This window comes from Bombina bombina, chromosome 9, assembly GCF_027579735.1.
Source record: "Bombina bombina isolate aBomBom1 chromosome 9, aBomBom1.pri, whole genome shotgun sequence".
Classification (NCBI taxonomy): domain Eukaryota; kingdom Metazoa; phylum Chordata; class Amphibia; order Anura; family Bombinatoridae; genus Bombina; species Bombina bombina.
In genome coordinates this window covers 38,244,798-38,265,825 of record NC_069507.1, presented here as the reverse complement: position 1 = coordinate 38,265,825, position 21,028 = coordinate 38,244,798, and the positions used below count along the sequence as shown (strand labels likewise).

The window sequence follows — 21,028 nt, the reverse complement described above, 5'->3', positions numbered from 1 at the left end:
TTTTGGGCAAAAAACAAACAAAAAAAAAAAACAACAACAAAACAATTTGTTTCAAACCATGTGTACCAAAAAAGCGACAAAAGAAATCAACCTCGTAGTGTAGAGTGTGAGAGAGTCCAACCCATTTGAAAGGGAGTTTCTGAAGCTTCTATGAATGCAATGCACTCTTATAAGATGCCTGGCATAGGATATTGACCCTTTAAACATTGGTGATATATACAGCCATCCTGTATACAAATATACAGGATGGCTACAAATTATTTATGACTATCATAGTGAGCTATTACACATTTTTGGAGGGCTTTCCTTAACTTTTTATATCTTAAATAATATTTCATTTCATGAATTAAAACTTCATTTACCTTCTCCACCTTTTCTTTGATTTATTTCCCCTTTTTTTTTAATTTTTAGTAATTTTTTTCTATTTTATAAATGTAAACAAAAAAAACAAAAAACAATGAGTAAAAACCATAGTGTGTTCACAATACAGCCCCTCCGCCAAAATATCACTCAAGATATAAAAGCACAAAAATGCACTACATATTAGAAAGGTCAACAGATTTTCTATAACACCAAGGAAGAACTTATAGAAGAAATATAATATTTTACACAAATGTATTGTGCATTTAAATACCTCAGTTAAAACGTACACTGACAATTTATACTTAGAAAAAAATGTATATTGTCTATGCATTTCTCAGCAAAAGGCTGTTTACATTCTACTAGACAAGCACTGATGGACAGTTTCTTTATTCCGGTTATTTAGGTAATAAAGACTCAACCCCTGCTGGGTAATACACCTTTAATAGTTTGAAATCGGGAGTTGCAAGTGATACACTGTGGAGTCCCCAAAATTGATAATAAAATTACAGTCATCTAGATGTACTGAAATCTCTGTAACCTATAACTATCAAAAAATCATGTTGTATCTTCTTTTCCCAGTAAGTCTATCAACTTGGTTATCCATATAACCTCTCACTACCTCAATCCCACTTTATTGACCTTGCTATATTCCCTTTTTCTCTGAAAATCTCTATTGAACATATAACATCTCACTTTTGTTGCTTTAATCATTTGTTTGCTTTTCTTTCTTCACTCTTGAGTCTTTCGTATGTCTTGGTTATCATCATCTCTTCGCCCAATGTGTCTCACAGGTATTACTCTCATCTTGATATTGTATTTCTTTCTTGACAGGATCGTGCCTACCTTTTCCATTGTCAATACATTTTTTTTTTTTTCTTACCAGGCAGTTTTTTATTTTAATATTTACATAGTTTGGAAAGAAATGTTCCCATTTTTACGCCATGGATTAGCTGGTGCTAGCAGAAATGCACGTGCATGGGCTTTATATTATTTAAAGGGATATTAAAAATATCCAACCTCCATGTTTGGAGGTGGGAGAGAGCCCAGACCATTTGAAAGGTTGTTCTGCAGCTGCTGTGATAAAAGGGTAAATCTACCGCAACTCTAGTCATTCTGTAGCTCGTTCCGATATTGTAATCCTTTAGTTAGGTTGCTTAGTGATCTCTTATCGATGGGTCTCTCCATATGCAGCGTAGGTAGTTACGCCCTTTATTTACGAAATTAAGATACTAATGTCACTTAATGTCTGTTGTCAATATTTCCTCAGGCACCAGCCATACACATAAATTATTGCAACATTGTAGAATAGAAACAGTTTATCGCCCAAGAGAGGCTTATACCAATTTTTCTCAGCCTGGGGGTTAAGCCTATTATCATGTTTTTGTACAGCCTAATAAAATCATATAACGTTTCATAATATATTATTTAAATATCTTTATATCATTGGTATGTTGTTCCTGTTAAATGATGGTCTGCACGATTTGTATTAATATATATTTACTGTATTTTTTAATTAACTTTTGTGTCACTGACTTCACCATTTGTGTATTGGTTTGCCCCATTAGGGGTGTGAAGTTTTTCCTGATCATTGATTGGTTTTTAGTTATTTTAAATATGGCAGCTTAGAGAATGTTTGTATAGCCTGATGAAACAGTGTGTTACACTGAGAAACGCGTTGCTGTGTTTTTTTAATTATTAAAAAAAATTATACATTTTGAATTCGCTATCTGCTGCCGACTATACTTCTTTTTATTTGGCATTGGCCCAATACACTCATTTGGTACTCTCCTGAATACTTCTGGACCTCTGTTGGAGTTTTGGGTGCACTGATCAATATCTACTACATCCCTGGACTCTCCCTGGTGAGACGAGGACCTCCATCAGCGACACTCATCCACTGTGGTCTACCGAACGACGTGTGGTTCCGGACTGCGATTATTGCACTCTTTTGTGCGCCACAATCTGTGAGTAGGATTCTTTTGATCATATTGCTGTTTTGTTCTCTCATATGATCTGCACCATGTGGTGCCCTCTATCTATTCTCTTCTAAATCTAAAGTACATATCCCAAATTTAACATATGAAGTTAGTGCAGAAATTATACAATCAATTAAATTTCAATTATAATTGCAATGAAGTCTTTGTATAGCTATATACTTGATTATATACTTTATCTATGTAAGGATCAAAAAGGGGTTTGGGGCCTCAAAGCTCAGTGCTAAATTAGGCACTTAAATAGTATTTATACAAAAAAAGAAAAAATCTTAACAATTTATTTAACATATATGCAATACATAAACAGTACTCTACAATTGGAACTAAAAATGTGGTTCCAATTGTAGAGTACTGTTTATTTATTGCATATGTTAAATAAAGTGTTAAGATTTTTTCTTTTTTTGTATATACTGTATATACCTATGTACTTGTACAAAAGACAGACAGGTTGGAAGAAAGTTAGATGGATGGACAAATAGATATATTTATATATGTATGTACAGTTTGTATTTATGTATAGAAAGACAGACACATAGATAGATAGACAATAGATAGAGAGATAGATAAATAGATCCAATCTGTTATGAATGCTTCAGCTAGACTCAAGCGCTGCTCCTGTCCTCTCGAACCCCATTTAATCACTCTGTCTCCAATCTTGTATATCTTCAGACGCTTTTTGAAAACCCACCTATTCAAAGAGGCTATACCATCTCTCCCCTGCTTTTCATCCTAACCAAAATAAATCTTGAGCTGCCTTGACTCACTGTTGCAGCTACAATCCATGTGTCAAGCTACCCCAAACCTTATGTCTCTGCAACCTCAACTTGTAGACTTTAAGCTCTTCTTTCTCCTGTACTAGATTTGTTTAGTCTCTTTTGTTTTTATATCTTATCACAAATCCTTGTCATTGTATACCCCTCTTTCTGCACCCAACACCACAAACCTCTGCAGTACTATCCAAATAAATGATAATAATAGAAGATAGAAATAGACAGATAAGTAGATAGATTGATAGATAATTGCAAGTGGATAGCATACCTCCCAACATTTCAAAATTCAAAAGAGGGACACACACTACATATCATACACTTATACATGCAGATACACACACACTACATAGCATACACTTACACATGCAGACACACACACACTACATAGCATACACTTATACATGCAGATACACACACACTACATAGCATACACTTATACATGCAGATACACAGACACTACATATCATACACTTATACAGGCAGATACACACACACTACATAGCATACACTTACATATGCAGATAGACACACACTACATAGCATACACTTATACATGCAGATACACACACACTACATAGCATACACTTATACAGGCAGATACACACACACTACAAAGCATACACTTATACATATGATACAGATACACACACACACTACATAGCATACACTTACACATGCAGATACACACACACACACACACTACATAGCATACACTTATACATGCAGATACACACACACTACATATCATACACTTATACATGCAGATACACACACACTACATAGCATACACTTACACATGCAGATACACACACACTACATATCATACACTTATACATGCAGATACACACACACTACATAGCATACACTTACACATGCAGATACACACACACTACATAGCATACACTTATACATGCAGATACACACACACTACATAGCATACACTTATACAGGCAGATACACACACACTACAAAGCATACACTTATACATATGATACAGATACACACACACACTACATAGCATACACTTACACATGCAGATACACACACTACATATCATACACTTATACATGCAGATACACACACACTACATATCATACACTTATACAGGCAGATACACACACACTACAAAGCATACACTTATACATGAAGATACATACACACTACATAGCATACACTTATACATGCAGATACACACACACTACATAGCTTACACGTATACATATAGATATATACACACACACACACACTACATAGCATACATTTATACATGCAGATACACACACACTACATATCATACACTTATACAGGCAGATACACACACACTACAAAGCATACACTTATACATATGATACAGATACACACACACACTACATAGCATACACTTACACATGCAGATACACACACACACTACATAGCTTACACGTATACATATAGATATATACACACACACACACACTACATAGCATACATTTATACATGCAGATACACACACACTACATATCATACACTTATACAGGCAGATACACACACACTACAAAGCATACACTTATACATATGATACAGATACACACACACACTACATAGCATACACTTACACATGCAGATACACACACACACACTACATAGCTTACACGTATACATATAGATATATACACACACACACTACATAGTATACACTTACACCTGCAGATACACACACTACATAGCATACACATGCAGATAAACACACACACTACATAGTATACACTTACACCTGCAGATACACACACTACATAGCATACACATGCAGATAAACACACACATTACATAGCTTACACTTATACATGCAGATACACACACAGATACACTTATAGATACAGATAGACACACATACTACATCATATATGGGTATCTGTAATTGATTGTATGGGGTCCTGGGGTTGGCAAGCACATTAGCTGTCAGTCTGAGTCTGCCACTGTTTGTTACCCTGGTGTTAGCACTGCTCATTGCATAAAACTGAAGGCATGCTAGTATTATCACCAGGGGTTCCATTACCTGAGGTCAGAGGGTAAACAGCCTTCTTATTCCTGCTTAACCCACACACCATTCCTTTTCCACAGGGTATCTAACAGGTATCTAACCCTGGGAGAGAAAGCCAGCTGTTTGTTTTTTTTAAATGCATGGGACAATGCGGGACAGATGGCTAGCAACTCGGGACAGCCGGACAGACCCCTAAACTTGGGACTGTCCCGCGAAAATCGGGACAGTTGGGGGGTATGGGATAGATAGGTGCAAATAGTTCTCAGTGTTAAATAACACAAATGTTAGAGTTGTTACATGTCTATTGGAAGACCAAATATATGCTCACAACATAAGAATTGTATGACTCATGGGAAAGAAGACCAGAAAGGTAAAAAAAGAAATATGTAGGCTTGTTCGGTTGGCTTAATTTTTATAGTAAAATATATTTAGGTGTAAAATAATGTAATTCCAATACTTTTTTCTAATTAAATAATAAGGGCTAGATTACACGTGTAGCGCTAATTAATTGCGCACCCGCAAAAGGGCAAATGTCCCCAGTTCGCAGGCATGCAATTAATAACCAGCCATGACAAATGTCTCGTTATTGCTACTGCGATCTCACAGTAACAATTAGCACTTATAAAATCAGATCTCTGTGTGCCCCAAATGCTCCCAAAATACAGTATAGTAGTGTATGTTATTAAAAAATAAATTGTAGCACTGCACTAGGCATTATTTTGGGGCTAAAGTTGGCGGGTATGGGGTGTTAGAAAAAGTGCCTTTACATTGCCGCCATCTTTTTCAAAAGTAACTTTTATGGTGACATTTTTAAAGGGATGGTAAACACCAAACATTTTATTGTTTACAAAGATAGATAATCCCTTTATTTACCATTCCCTATTTTTGCATAACCAACACTGTTATGGAAATATATTTTTTACCTCTGTAATTACCTTGTATCTAAGCTTCTGCTTACTGCTACCATAACTCAGATCTTTTAACAGAGTTGCATTTCAGGCAATTAGTGCTGACTCTTAAATAACTCCATGTGCGTGAGCACAATCTTATTTATATGAAACACATGAACTAACACCCTCTTGCTGTGACAAATTGTCAAATGCATTCAGATAAGAGGCGGTCTTTAAGGGCTTAGAAATTAGCACATGAGCTTACCTAGCTTTAGCTTTCAACTAAGAACAAAGGAAATGTAATGATAAAAGTAAATTCAAACATTTTTTAAAATGACATGCCCTATCTGAATCCTGAAAGTTTAATTTAGACTTAACTATCCCTTTAACTGTTCTCCAATCAGCACTTTAGTCATTTGGCATTCACTAAAAAAATATACTTTTGAAGTAAGGGGCCTCAGTGTGGGTATTAGAATGTCACAGCTATATGAAAAAGTAAGTTACAACGCATCTTCTTTAGAACTAATCAGTTTAAGTCCCTGTAAAATATACCTTAGATTCTAGGGGGCAGATTTATCAATGTCTGGCAGACATGATACTCTGTAGCGTATCATGTCCACCAGACATCACTGAATGCCAACAGCATACGCTGTCAACATTTAACATTGCACAAGCAGTTCTGGTGAACTGCTTGTGCAATGCCACCCCCTGCAGATTCACGGCCAATTCTCCGCTAGCAGGGGTGTCAATCAACCCGATCGCATTCAATCGGGCGGATTGATGTCCGCAGCGGACGAGTTAAGGAGCAAAAGCAAAACATGATATTTTTTATTAGCAGCAATATATTGCTTTCTTGCAAAGAGTTAGTTAAAGGGACACTAAATACAATTTTTTTTCTTTAATGATTCAGATAGAGCATGCAATTTTAAGCAACTTTCTAATTTACTCCTATTATCAATTTTTCTTCGTTCTCTTGTTATCTTTATTTAAAAAGCAGGAATGTGATGCATAGGAGCCGGCCTATTTTTGGTTGAGAACCTGGGTTATGCTCGCTTATTGGTGGGTAAATGTCATCCTCCAATAAACAAGTGCTATTCGTGGTGCTGAACCTAAAATGGGCTAGCTGCTAAGATTTACATTCATGATTTTCAAATAAAAATAGCAAAAGAACGAAGAAAAATAGGAGTAAATTAGAAAGTTGCTTAAAATTGCATGCTCTATCTGAATCATGAAAGAAGAAAAATGGGTTCAGTGTCCCTTTAAGCCTTTTTTAAAATGACTCGTCTACTTTATAGAAATAACCCAAGAAATGTTATCAATAAAAAAGTTACAAAATGAGCTGTATACGATTTTGATTCGCCCTTGCAGAAATATGTTACTTTTGAAAGGTCATTCTGAATCAATGTATAATATTTGTAGTGCATTTATTCAGCATGTTTCAGATTTTTAGTAGTGCAGAGTGTGCAAATCTGTCACTGCATTGAAACCCTGAATATTGCTGCCTCTATTTGCAGCAGACACACTTTCAGAAAATTAGATATGTTGTTAGCAACATTCTGTTTTTTTTTTTTCTATCGAAACAAAACAAGAACCCAGATTAAAACTGAAGAGTTGCTGATATGGTACTTTAGGTCAATGTCTAAACTTTTTGACATGAGTATAAATGTTTGTAAATTAAAACTTCTAAAAAGAAGTTAAAATAAAAGTAATGCCCAGATTACAAATAGAGATCTATTGCTAGCACAGGGTGCTTTATCATTATTGTGGGCCTGACCCACACTATGAATAGCGCATAATCTGGTACTAATGGTTAAAAAGAATTAATTACTAGAGAATATTTAGCCAGCCGACATCTCTTTAACATGCGCTATACTTTAAATGGCACAACTGGAAACCTGAAGTAAAGTGTTAGGGCTAGAATAAAAATATATGTAAACATATTAAAATAAAGTACTACATATATATATATATATATATATATATATATATACAGTATTAATATTTAAAAATGAAAATTAGTTTATTTTTTAAATAAATGTATAAAAAGTGTTTAAAGGGATATGGTATATGACAAGGTATTGAACTAGGAAGAGCTAAAGTGTATGGCCTCTATTTATTAAGCTGTCAACCGCAAAGACGCTGGAATTCCGCAGCGTATTTGTGGCAAGCCTGATTCACCATAGTTATCAATCCCTACAGACCGGCAAAAGTAGAATATAGTGATGTAACATACGACCCGGCAGACTCAGTCCAACACAGATCGATGGTTACGTCACTACAGATGTTCCGAACGCAAGTTGGACACAATCTGACTACTTTTGGTAGTTATCAAATACCTACCAGGTACGCTCGCCACTATTCCGGCCCAGCGTACCTGGTTTTAAATCATGCCATAGGGATCAATGGGAGTCTGACAGCAGCGAAAGCTCATGTTCGCTGCTGCCCGATATCCCATTGATTCCTATGGGAAAGTGTACACCTAACACCCTAACATGTACCCTGAGCCTAAACACCCCTAATCTGCCCCCCCCCCCCTACACCGCCACCACTTACATTATACTTATTAACCCCTAAACCTAACCCCTAAACCGGCGCTCCCGGACCCCGCCGCAACTAAATACATTTATTAACCCCTAAACCGCCCCTCCCGTACCCCGTCGCAACTCTAATAAATGTATTAACCCCTAAACCGCCGCTCACGGAGCCCACCGCCACCTACATTATACCTATTAACCACTAATCTGCCACCCCCTATACCGCCACCACCTATATAAAGTTATTAACCCCTATCCTGCCGCTCCTGAACCCCGCCGCAACTAAATAAATTGTTTAACCCCTAAACTGACGCTCCCGGAGCCCACCGCCACCTACATTATATTTATTAACCCCTAATCTGCCCCCACTACACTGCCACCACTATATTAAATTTATTAACCCCTAAATCTAAGTCTAACTATAACCCTAACACCCCCTAACTTAACTATAATTTAAAAAAATCTAAATAAAAATCCTATAATTAACTAAATAATTCCTATTTAAAACTAAATACTTACCTGTAAAATAAACCCTAAGCTAGCTACAATATAACTAATAGTTACATTATATCTAGCTTAGGGTTTATTTTTATTTTACAGGCAAGTTTGTATTTATTTTAACTAGGTACAATAGTTTTTAAATAGTTATTAAGTATTTACTAAGTACCTAGTTAAAATAAATACAAATATACATGTAAAATAAAACCTAACCTAAGTTAAAATTACACCTAACACTACACTATAATTAAATAAATTAACTACAATTAATTAAAATTAAATAAAATTAACTAAAGTACAAAAAAACAAACACTAAATTACAGAAAAAAAAATAATTACAAGAATTTTAAACTAATTACACCTAATCTAATCCCCCTAATAAAATAAAAAAGCCCCCCAAAATAAAAAAAATCCCTACCCTATACTAAATTACAAATAGCCCTTAAAAGGGCTTTTTGCGGGGCATTGCCCCAAAGTAATCAGCTCTATTACCTGTAAAAAAAAATACAATACCCCCCAACATTACAACCCACCACCCACACACCCAACCCTACTCTAAAACCCACCCAATCCCCCCTTAATAAAACTTATCACTACCCCCTGAAGATCACCCTACCTTGAGACGTCTTCACCCAACCGGGCCTAAGTCCTCAACGAAGCCAGGCGAAGTCTTCATCCAACCGAGCAGAAGAGGTCCTTCAAACAGGCAGAAGTCTTCATCCAGGCGGCATCTTCTGCCTTCATCCATCCGACGAGGAGCGGCTCCATCTTGAAGACATCCGACGTGGAGCATACATCCAGACCGACGACTACCTGACGAATGACTTGTAATTTAAATGATGTCATCCAAGATGGCATACCTTGAATTCCAATTGGCTGATAGAATTCTATCAGCCAATCGGAATTAAGGTAGGAAAAAGCCTATTGGCTGATGCAATCAGCCAATAGGATTGAAGTTCAATCCTATTGGCTGATCCAATCAGCCAATAAGATTGAGCTCGTATTCTATTGGCTGTTCCAATCAGCCAATAGAATGCAAGCTCAATTCTATTGGCTGATTGCATCAGCCAATAGGATTTTTCCTACCTTAATTACAATTGGCTGATAGAATTCTATCATCCAATCGGAATTCAAGGGACGCCATCATCGGGTAGTCGTCGGTCTGGATGGATGCTCCGCGTCGGATGTCTTTAAGATGGAGCCGCTCCTCGTTGGATGGATGAAGATAGAAGATGGCGCCTGGATGAAGACTTCTGCCCATCTGGAGGACCTCTTCTGCCCGGTTGGATGAAGACTTTGCCCGGCTTCGTTGAGGACTTAGGCCCGGTTGGGTAAAGACGTCTCAAGGTAGGGTGATCTTCAGGGGGGTAGTGTTAGGTTTTATTAAGGGGGGATTGGGTGGGTTTTAGAGTAGGGTTGGGTGTGTGGTTGGTGGGTATTAATGTTGGGGGGTATTGTATTTTTTTTTTACAGGTAAAAGAGCTGATTTCTTTGGGGCAATGCCCCGCAAAAGGCCCTTTTAAGGGCTATTTGTAACTTAGTATAGGGTAGGGCTTTTAATTATTTTGGGGGGCTTTTTTATTTTATTAGGGGGATTAGATTAGGTGTAATTAGTTTAAAATTCTTGTAATTATTTTATTATTTTCTGTAATTTAGTTTTTTTTTCGTACTTTAGTTTATTTTATTTAATTGTAGTTAATTGTAGTTAATTTAGGGAAATAATTTAATTGTATTTTAGTGTTAGGTGTAATTGTAAGTTAGGTTAGTGAAACAAAAGGAGAATCCACAATCCTCAAGAGGTGCGCTGATGTATGATCGGTCCGTTCCGGTATGCTTGGATCTGTGGCTGCACTCCCTAAAGGAAATCCCGATGGAATCCTGGCTGCGTGAAAAAATGGAAGAAGAGAGGCGCCAAAACCATAAAACAGTATCGTTTGAACAAGGGAGAAGAGTGCAGATATGAGCCCCCCCCCCAGATGAGAGTGAATACTCACATAAGAAGCGGCACTATCAGCGTGTCTTATATCGCAAGTCGGGACCATTGAGAGTCGCCCAACAGACACCCCCAGACAGGTAACGTCACCACAGGACCTCCAATCCGCTGCAGGTAGTATCGTTCTATAGAAACTCCTTGGGATCAGCTGTGGCTTGCGGCGTCCGAAGTCACAGAGGATAAACACAGAGCTCTTCTTGTTAGCAGTCAATAAGAGATGGTAGATGGGCACTCAAAAAACAGGAGCATGTAAGGTAAACATAAAATCGTAGTTTATTACAGATTAAAACCAACAGCAACGTTTCTCGGCCACAATGCCATTTCATCAGGCTGTATCATATCAGACCATTGCTCTCTTTAAATACCTTACATGCACCTGTCTATGGGCGGACTTACAGCTATTACCTGTCTTCCTCTCCACAAATTAACTCTTACCTATCTAAAAAAATCTTACCTATTAGTGTATACCAGATACAAAAAAAACTTAGTTAAGTTTTGTTTGTATCTGGTATACACTACCAGATATGGTCTGATATGATATAGCCTGATGAAACGGCATTGTGGCCGAGAAACGCGTTGCTGTTGGTTTTAATCTGTAATAAACTACGATTTTATGTTTACCTTACGTGCTCCTGTTTTTTGAGTGCCCATCTACCCTCTTATTGACTGCTAACAAGAAGAGCTCTGTGTTTATCCTCTGTGACTTCGGACGTCGCAAGCCACAGCTGATCCCAAGGAGTTTCTATAGAACGATACTGCCTGCAGCGGATTGGAGGTCCTGTGGTGACGTTACCTGCCTGGGGGTGTCTGTCGGGCGACTCTCAACGGTCCCGACTTGCGGTATAAGGCACGCTGATTGTGCCACTTCTTATGTGAGTATTCACTCTCATCTAGGGGGGGCTCATATCTGCACTCTTCTCCCTTGTTCAAACGATACTGTTTTATGATTTTGGCGCCTCACTTCTTCTATTTTAAGTTAGGTTAGGATTTATTTTACGGGTAAATTTGTCTTTATTTTAACTAGATAGTTATTAAATAGTTAATAACTATTTAATATCTATTGTACCTAGTTAAAATAAATAAAAAGTTGCCTGTAAAATAAAAATAAATCCTAAAATAGCTACAATGTAACTATTAGTTATATTGTAGCTATCTTAGGGTTTATTTTATAGGTAAGTATTTAGTTTTAAATAGGAATAATTTATTTAGATTTATTTAAATTATATTTAAGTAAGGGGGTGTTAGGGTTAGGGTTAGACTTAGGTTTAGGGGTTAATAAATTTAATATAGTGGCGGCGACGTTGGGGGCGGGAGATTAGGGGTTAATAAATTGAATGTAGGTGGCAGCGACGTTGCTGGGTCAGATTAGGGGTTAATAAATTTGATGTAGGTGGCGGCGGTGTAGGGGGGTCAGATTAGAGGTTAATAAACTTAATGTAGGTGGTGGCGGGGTCTGTGAGTGGCGGTTTAGGGGTTAAACATATTATTTAGTTGCGGCAGGGTCTGGGAGCGGCGGTTTAGGGGTTAAAACATATAATGTAGGTGGTGGTGGGCTCCAGGAGCTGCGGTTTAGGGGTTAAACACTTTATTAGAGTTGCGGTGGGCTCCGGGAGCGGCGGTTTAGGGGTTAATAACTTTATTTAGGTGTAGTGGGCTCCGGGAGCGGTGGTTTGGGGGTAAAACAGTATAGTATAGTGTGGGTGCTTAGTGACAGGGTTCCAAGAAAGCTGTGAATAAGCCGATGAGCAGCGAGATCGATGGCTGTTAGTTAACAACAGTCCGCTGCTCATCGCACTGTATTTGGTGCGCAGCTTTTTGACAGGTTTCTTGATAATTTTGTCGAACGTTAGGCGATCTTAGGTGAGCGTATTGGTGCCGTTGAATGAAAGAAAGTTGACGGCTTGATAAATAGAGGCCTGTGTGTGTGTGTGTGTAATAATGAGAGAGTATAAAGCACTCGCCGGACTTCAGTCAACTGTGAAAAAATAATTAATTTAGGTGATGTTTCTGGGTTAAAAGAACCCCGTCTTCTGACAGTCAAACAATGTGAAATACAAACATATAAAGGCCTATTAGGCCCACCCTAAAAACAAATCAGTGAGCACCATGTACAAAAACAAAGTTACTGAGCATGTTATAGTAAATCTTGTGTAGAATAGGATGCCATAACTCAGTCCATTGATGTGTATTAACACAGAAAAAACAATTACCACAGAATATTCACAAAAAACGCATCTTGCATTAATTAACAAAGTGCGGCTAAGAGTGAGTTGGTGAGAATGCACACACACTATATATATATATATATATATATATATATATATATATATATATATATATATATATATATGTGTGTGTATGTGTGTATATATATATATGTGTGTGTGTGTGTGTGTGTGTGTGTGTAACTGATAACATTATGATTTATTTCACATATAACATCTTAAACACTAATCACATTTATCAAAAATGAAGTTACTGGTGATACATTTTGCATAACATTGTCTCTTGCAGTATTTTACAAAAAAAACATTTGCTTTAATTCAATAAAGGAATTATGTGGTTTGTTGCAGTGCTATTGCAAGATCCAATGTTGCATTATTAGTATTAGTAATATGTTTTAGAAAGTTTTAGCTGCACACTTCAGTTGTATAATTATGGTACATAAAATCATATTTAACATTAGCTTCGGCTGTGCATTGCACTGGGGGTTGCATTGCCTGGGCAATGTGCATTTTTACAACAACATATGTTCACATTTCTAAAGTGAACATTTTATAAGAGAGGCCCTAAGATAAGAAGTATACAAGAACTGAACAAGGATTGGACAAGGGGCAAGACATTAGGCAAGTACTTTTTTAATATTATGTTTTATGTATCTCATTGTTTCCTTATGCAAATGCTGCTGTAATACTGTGTCTTATGTGTTTATTTGGTTCCCACTTTAGTAAAAATGCTCAATATATTCATATTCCTTTTTGCTACCTCTTGTCTCTATAACAATCTACATTATTCAATTACTCTTTCTCACTCTCCCCCTGCACTGTTCATTAGCACATCTCTCTTAAACTCACCTTACTTTTGTACTCATGACTTGACCTATTCCTAAACACTCTCTCTCCCCCCTGCAACTCATCTAAAAAACAGTCTCATTACTGCAAATCTTTATCTCATCTCATGTCACTCTCCCTTTTGCTTATACTAACTGCTGGTGACAACTCCCCTAATCCTGGTCCCCAACAACTTCCTAGCCATGCACATCCATGTGTACTGTTCTATAGACTCAGAAAACAAAATTCTGGTACACTTACATTCCTATCGCATCTAAAGCAACTACCCCTTTCACTTGAGCACTCTGAAACTCTCGCTCTGTTTGCAATAAGCTCACTTCTATACATGACCTCTTTATCTCCCGTTCCCTCAACCTTCTGGCCCTAACAGAAACCTGGCTCTCTCACCTAGACACAGCATCCACTGCTGCTCTGTCACATGGGGGTCTCCACTTCAGCCACACTTCTAGGTCTGGTAATAGACAAGGAGGTTGCACCTTTCAACAAATACATCCCATCTCCTCCCTCACATTTTCCTCATTTGAAAACTACATGGTTCGCTCATTCTCTCCCCTCTCTATACGTCTTGCAGTCATATACTGACCCCCTGGCTCCTCAACTCAATTTCTAGATCACTTGGCTGCCTAACTACCTTGTTTCCTTTCCTCATACATCCCTGCCCTCATTCTTGGTGACTTGAAACATCCCTTCTGACAATCCCACCGCCTCCTCTGCAAAACAACTTCTGCAACTCACTTCCTCTTTTGTTTTGTCACAATGGACTGACTCTCCCACTCACAAAGACGTTCACTCCCTTGACCTAATCTTTAGCTATCAATGCACTATATCAAACTTCACAAACTCCCCTTTTCCTATTTCTGACCACCATCTCCTCACTTGCAACATATCATGCCTCCCTACAACTCTCCCTCCTTCTACTCCTCACACCAAACTTCACAGAAACATTATGTCATTAGATCAGCAACAGCTTTCTAATTTCCTCGAACCTCTCCTGTCATCCATCTCCTCTTTTCTGCCCTGACCAATCTATCTGCCACTATAATTCCTCCCTTACATCCGTCCTTGACAATCTGGCTCCTCTTACTATAGCTCGGAAATCACACACTCATAAACAGCCCTGGCATACTCCTCTGACACCTTACCTACTCAGATGTTCCCGTACTGCTGAGAGGCACTGGAGAAAATCTCGGAGTTCAGCTGATTTTCTTCATTACAAATTCATCTTGAACTCCTACTATTCTGCCCTTAATCTCTATAAGCAACATTACTCTTATCTCTACTCTTTCTTCAAACCCCAAACATCTGTTCATCACATTCAATACTCTTCTACGCCCACCCTACCTCCTAATACAACTTATCTCTCAGCTCAAGACTTTACCAGCCACTTAAATAACAAAATTGACTCCATCAGAAACTAAATCAGTTCTCAACATACTTCCATCCTCTCCTCCCTCAAACTCTCGCAAACAACTGCAACCCACATAGCCATAAACATGGCTCTTTCTCTCCTGTTACTGAGGAAGAAGTTTCTGCACTTATACTGCACTCTAACCTCACTACCTGTCCCATTGACCCTATACCCTCACAGCTACTCCCCTCCCTCTCATCTACCCTTACCCCTATACTCATTTAAAACCTCTCCCTCAGCACCGGTATATTTCCCTCATCTCTCAAACATGCACTGGTCACACCTATCCTCAAAAAACCTTCTTTTGATCCAACCTCCCCATCCAAATACCGCCCTATTTCCTTATTCCCTCTTGCATCAAAGTTTCTTGAAAAGCTAGTATATGCATGCCTATCCCATTTCCTTACATTAAACTCCCTCCTTGACCCACTGCAATCTGGATTTCATCCCCATCACTCCACAGAGACAGCAATCGTCAAGGTTACTAATGACCTACTTACAACAAAATTCAAAGGCCACTTCTCTCTGCTTATCCTCCTTGATCTGTCTGCAGCCTTTAATACTGTTGACCACCCTCTTTTGCTCCAAACCCTCCAATCCTTTGGCATTGCTCCAAACCCTAAATCTCTTCCTACCTGTCAAACCGTACCTTTAGTATAGCCTTCTCTGGGGCCTCCTCTGCCCCATCACCAGTTTCTCTTGGGGTACCACAAGGCTCTGTCCTCGGTCCCCTTCTCTTCTCAATCATCACATCACATTAGGTTCCCTAATAAAGTCCCATGGGTTCAAATATCATTTGTATGCCGATGACTGCAAATCTACTTCTCTGCACCAGACCTATCTCCTTCCTTGCTAACCCATGTCACTAACTGTCTTTCTCACATCTCTTCCTGGATGTCCTCTCACTACCTCAAGCTAAATCTCTCCAAAACTGAGCTCCTTATTTCCCTCCCTTCTTCCAAAATCTCCACCCCCAATCTCTCTATAACTGTTGAGGACTCCATCATTACCCCTACCCTGCATGCCCGATGTCTTGGGGTCACATTTGACTCAGATCTTTCTTTCACTCCTCACATTCAGTCCTTGGCTAAATTCTGCCACTTTCACCTTAAAAAAACTCTCTAAAATTAGACATTTCCTTACACAAGACACAACTAAGATTTTAATCCACTCTATCATCCTTTCCCGCCTTGATTACTGCAAGTCTGTCCTCTCTGGTCTCCCTAGCTGATGCCTAGGTCCTTTACAATTCATAATAAATGCCTCTGCCAGGGTCATCATCCTTATACATTGCTCTTCATCTGTTGCACCTCCCTGCTAATCCCTTCACTGGCTTCCTCTTGCCTCTAGGATTAAACACAAAATTCTCACTCTGAAATACAAAGCATTCAACTGCACTGCTCCCCCTTATATCTCAGACCTTGTCTCCAGATACGCTCCCTCCCGTCCCCTTTACTCTGCTCATGACCTCCTACTCTCCTCCTCTCTTGTTACCTCCTCACACTCCCGTTTACAGGACTTCTCCAGACTGGCTCCCATCTTGTTAAACTCTCTGCCTTGCTCCACAAGACTCTCCCCTAGCTTTGAAAGCTTCAAGTACTCCATAAAGACTCTACTGTTCAGGGATGCATACAACCTAAACTAACATTACTTTCTCCAACATAGGTGTGTCCGGTCCACGGCGTCATCCTTACTTGTGGGATATTCTCTTCCCCAACAGGAAATGGCAAAGAGCCCAGCAAAGCTGGTCACATGATCCCTCCTAGGCTCCGCCTACCCCAGTCATTCTCTTTGCCGTTGTACAGGCAACATCTCCACGGAGATGGCTTAGAGTTTAAAATTTAAAGTGACAGTAACGGTTTTATTTTAAAACGTTTTTTGTACTTTCTGTTCAAGTTTATGCCTGTTTAACATGTCTGAACTACCAGATAGACTGTGTTCTGAATGTGGGGAAGCCAGAATTCCTATTCATTTAAATAAATGTGATTTATGTGATAATGACAATGATGCCCAAGATGATTCCTCAAGTGAGGGGAGTAAGCATGGTACTGCATCATTCCCTCCTTCGTCTACACGAGTCTTGCCCACTCAGGAGGCCCCTAGTACATCTAGCGCGCCAATACTCCTTACTATGCAACAATTAACGGCTGTAATGGATAATTCTGTCAAAAACATTTTAGCCAAAATGAACCCTTGTCAGCGTAAGCGTGGCTGCTCTGTTTTAGTTACTGAAGAGCATGACGACGCTGATATTAATATCTCTGAAGGGCCCCTAACCCAATCTGAGGGGGCCAGGGAGGTTTTGTCTGAGGGAGAAATTACTGATTTAGGGAACATTTCTCAGCAGGCTGAATCTGATGTGATTACATTTAAATTTAAATTGGAACATCTCCGCATTTTGCTTAAGGAGGTATTATCCACTCTGGATGATTGTGAAAATTTAGTCATCCCAGAGAAACTATGTAAAATGGACAAGTTCCTAGAGGTGCCGGGGCTCCCAGAAGCTTTTCCTATACCCAAGCGGGTGGCGGACATTGTTAATAAAGAATGGGAAAGGCCCGGTATTCCTTTCGTCCCTCCCCCCATATTTAAAAAATTGTTTCCTATGGTCGACCCCAGAAAGGACTTATGGCAGTCAGTCCCCAAGGTCGAGGGAGCGGTTTCTACTTTAAACAAACGCACCACTATTCCCATAGAGGATAGTTGTGCTTTCAAAGATCCTATGGATAAAAAATTAGAAGGTTTGCTTAAAAAGATGTTTGTTCAGCAGGGTTACCTTCTACAACCCATTTCATGCATTGTCCCTGTCACTACTGCCGCATATTTCTGGTTTGATGAACTGCTTAAGGTGCTCGATAGTGACTCTCCTCCTTATGAGGAGATTATGGACAGAATCAATGCTCTCAAATTGGCTAATTCTTTCACTCTAGACGCCTCTTTGCAATTGGCTAAGTTAGCGGCTAAGAACTCTGGGTTTGCTATTGTGGCGCGCAGAGCGCTTTGGTTGAAATCTTGGTCGGCTGATGCGTCTTCCAAGAACAAGCTACTAAACATTCCTTTCAAGGGGAAAACGTTGTTTGGTCCTGACTTGAAAGAGATTATCTCTGATATCACTGGGGGTAAGGGCCACGCCCTTCCTCAGGATCGGCCTTTCAAGGCGAAAAATAGACCTAATTTTCGTCCCTTTCGTAAAAACGGACCAGCCCAAGGTGCTACGTCCTCTAAGCAAGAGGGTAATACTTCTCAGGCCAAGCCAGCTTGGAGACCAATGCAAGGCTGGAACAAGGGAAAGCAGGCCAAGAAACCTGCCACTGCTACCAAGACAGCATGAAATATTGGCCCCCGATCCGGGACCGGATCTGGTGGGGGGCAGACTCTCTCTCTTCGCTCAGGCTTGGGCAAGAGATGTTCTGGATCCTTGGGCGCTAGAAATAGTCTCCCAGGGTTATCTTCTGGAATTCAAGGGACTTCCCCCAAGGGGGAGGTTCCACAGGTCGCAGTTGTCTTCAGACCACATAAAAAGACAGGCGTTCTTACATTGTGTAGAAGACCTGTTAAAAATGGGAGTGATTCATCCTGTTCCATTAAGAGAACAGGGGATGGGGTTCTACTCCAATCTGTTCATAGTTCCCAAAAAAGAGGGAACGTTCAGACCAATCCTAGATCTCAAGATCTTAAACAAATTTCTCAAGGTCCCATCGTTCAAGATGGAAACCATTCGAACTATCCTTCCTTCCATCCAGGAAGGTCAATTCATGACCACGGTGGATTTAAAGGATGCGTATCTACATATTCCTATCCACAAGGAACATCATCGGTTCCTAAGGTTTGCATTCCTGGACAAACATTACCAGTTCGTGGCGCTTCCTTTCGGATTAGCCACTGCTCCAAGGATTTTCACAAAGGTACTAGGGTCCCTTCTAGCGGTGCTAAGACCAAGGGGCATTGCAGTAGTACCTTACCTGGACGACATTCTGATTCAAGCGTCGTCCCTTCCTCAAGCAAAGGCTCACACGGACATTGTCCTGGCCTTTCTCAGATCTCACGGCTGGAAAGTGAACGTGGAAAAGAGTTCTCTATCCCCGTCAACAAGGGTTCCCTTCTTGGGAACAATTATAGACTCCTTAGAAATGAGGATCTTTCTAACAGAGGCCAGAAAAACAAAGCTTCTGGACTCTTGTCGGATACTTCATTCCGTTCCTCTTCCTTCCATAGCTCAGTGCATGGAAGTGATCGGGTTGATGGTGGCGGCGATGGACATAGTTCCTTTTGCGCGCATTCATCTAAGACCATTACAACTGTGCATGCTCAGTCAGTGGAATGGGGACTATACAGACTTGTCTCCGAAGATACAAGTAAATCAGAAGACCAGAGACTCACTCCGTTGGTGGCTGTCCCTGGACAATCTGTCTCAAGGGATGATGTTCCACAGACCAGAGTGGGTCATTGTCACGACCGACGCCAGTCTGATAGGCTGGGGCGCGGTCTGGGGATCCCTGAAAGCTCAGGGTCTTTGGTCTCGGGAAGAATCTCTTCTACCGATAAATATTCTGGAACTGAGAGCGATATTCAATGCTCTCCAGGCCTGGCCCCAGCTTGCGAGGACCAGGTTCATACGGTTTCAATCAGACAACATGACGACTGTTGCGTACATCAACCATCAGGGGGGAACAAGGAGTTCCCTAGCGATGGAAGAAGTAACCAAAATTATTCTTTGGGCGGAGTCTCACTCCTGCCACCTGTCTGCTATCCACATCCCAGGAGTGGAAAATTGGGAAGCGGATTTTCTGAGTCGGCAGACATTGCATCCGGGGGAGTGGGAACTCCATCCGGAAATCTTTGCCCAAGTCACTCTCCTGTGGGGCATTCCAGACATGGATCTGATGGCCTCTCGTCAGAACTTCAAAGTTCCTTGCTACGGGGCCAGATCCAGGGATCCCAAGGCGGCTCTAGTGGATGCACTAGTAGCACCTTGGACCTTCAAACTAGCTTATGTGTTCCCGCCATTTCCTCTCATCCCCAGGCTGATAGCCAGGATCAAGCAGGAGAGGGCGTCGGTGATCTTGATAGCTCCTGCGTGGCCACGCAGGACTTGGTATGCAGATCTGGTGAATATGTCATCGGCTCCACCTTGGAAGCTACCTTTGAGACGAGACCTTCTTGTTCAGGGTCCGTTCGAACATCCGAATCTGGTTTCACTCCAGCTGACTGCTTGGAGATTGAACGCTTGATTTTATCGAAGCGAGGATTCTCAGATTCTGTTATCGATACTCTTGTTCAGGCCAGAAAGCCTGTGACTAGAAAGATTTACCACAAAATTTGGAAAAAATATATCTGTTGGTGTGAATCTAAAGGATTCCCTTGGGACAAGGTTAAGATTCCTAGGATTCTATCCTTCCTTCAAGAAGGATTGGAAAAAGGATTATCTGCAAGTTCCCTGAAGGGACAGATTTCTGCCTTGTCGGTATTACTTCACAAAAAGCTGGC

At 39.9% G+C, this 21,028-nt stretch overlaps 1 protein-coding gene across 1 annotated transcript in view; it reads left to right on the top strand.

Annotated features, from left to right (window-relative positions):
• The window catches only part of GRID1 (glutamate ionotropic receptor delta type subunit 1), a 1,251,691-nt gene that overhangs the window by 633,821 nt on the left and 596,842 nt on the right, over nt 1-21,028 (top strand). The gene's annotated exons all lie outside the window — the stretch shown is intronic.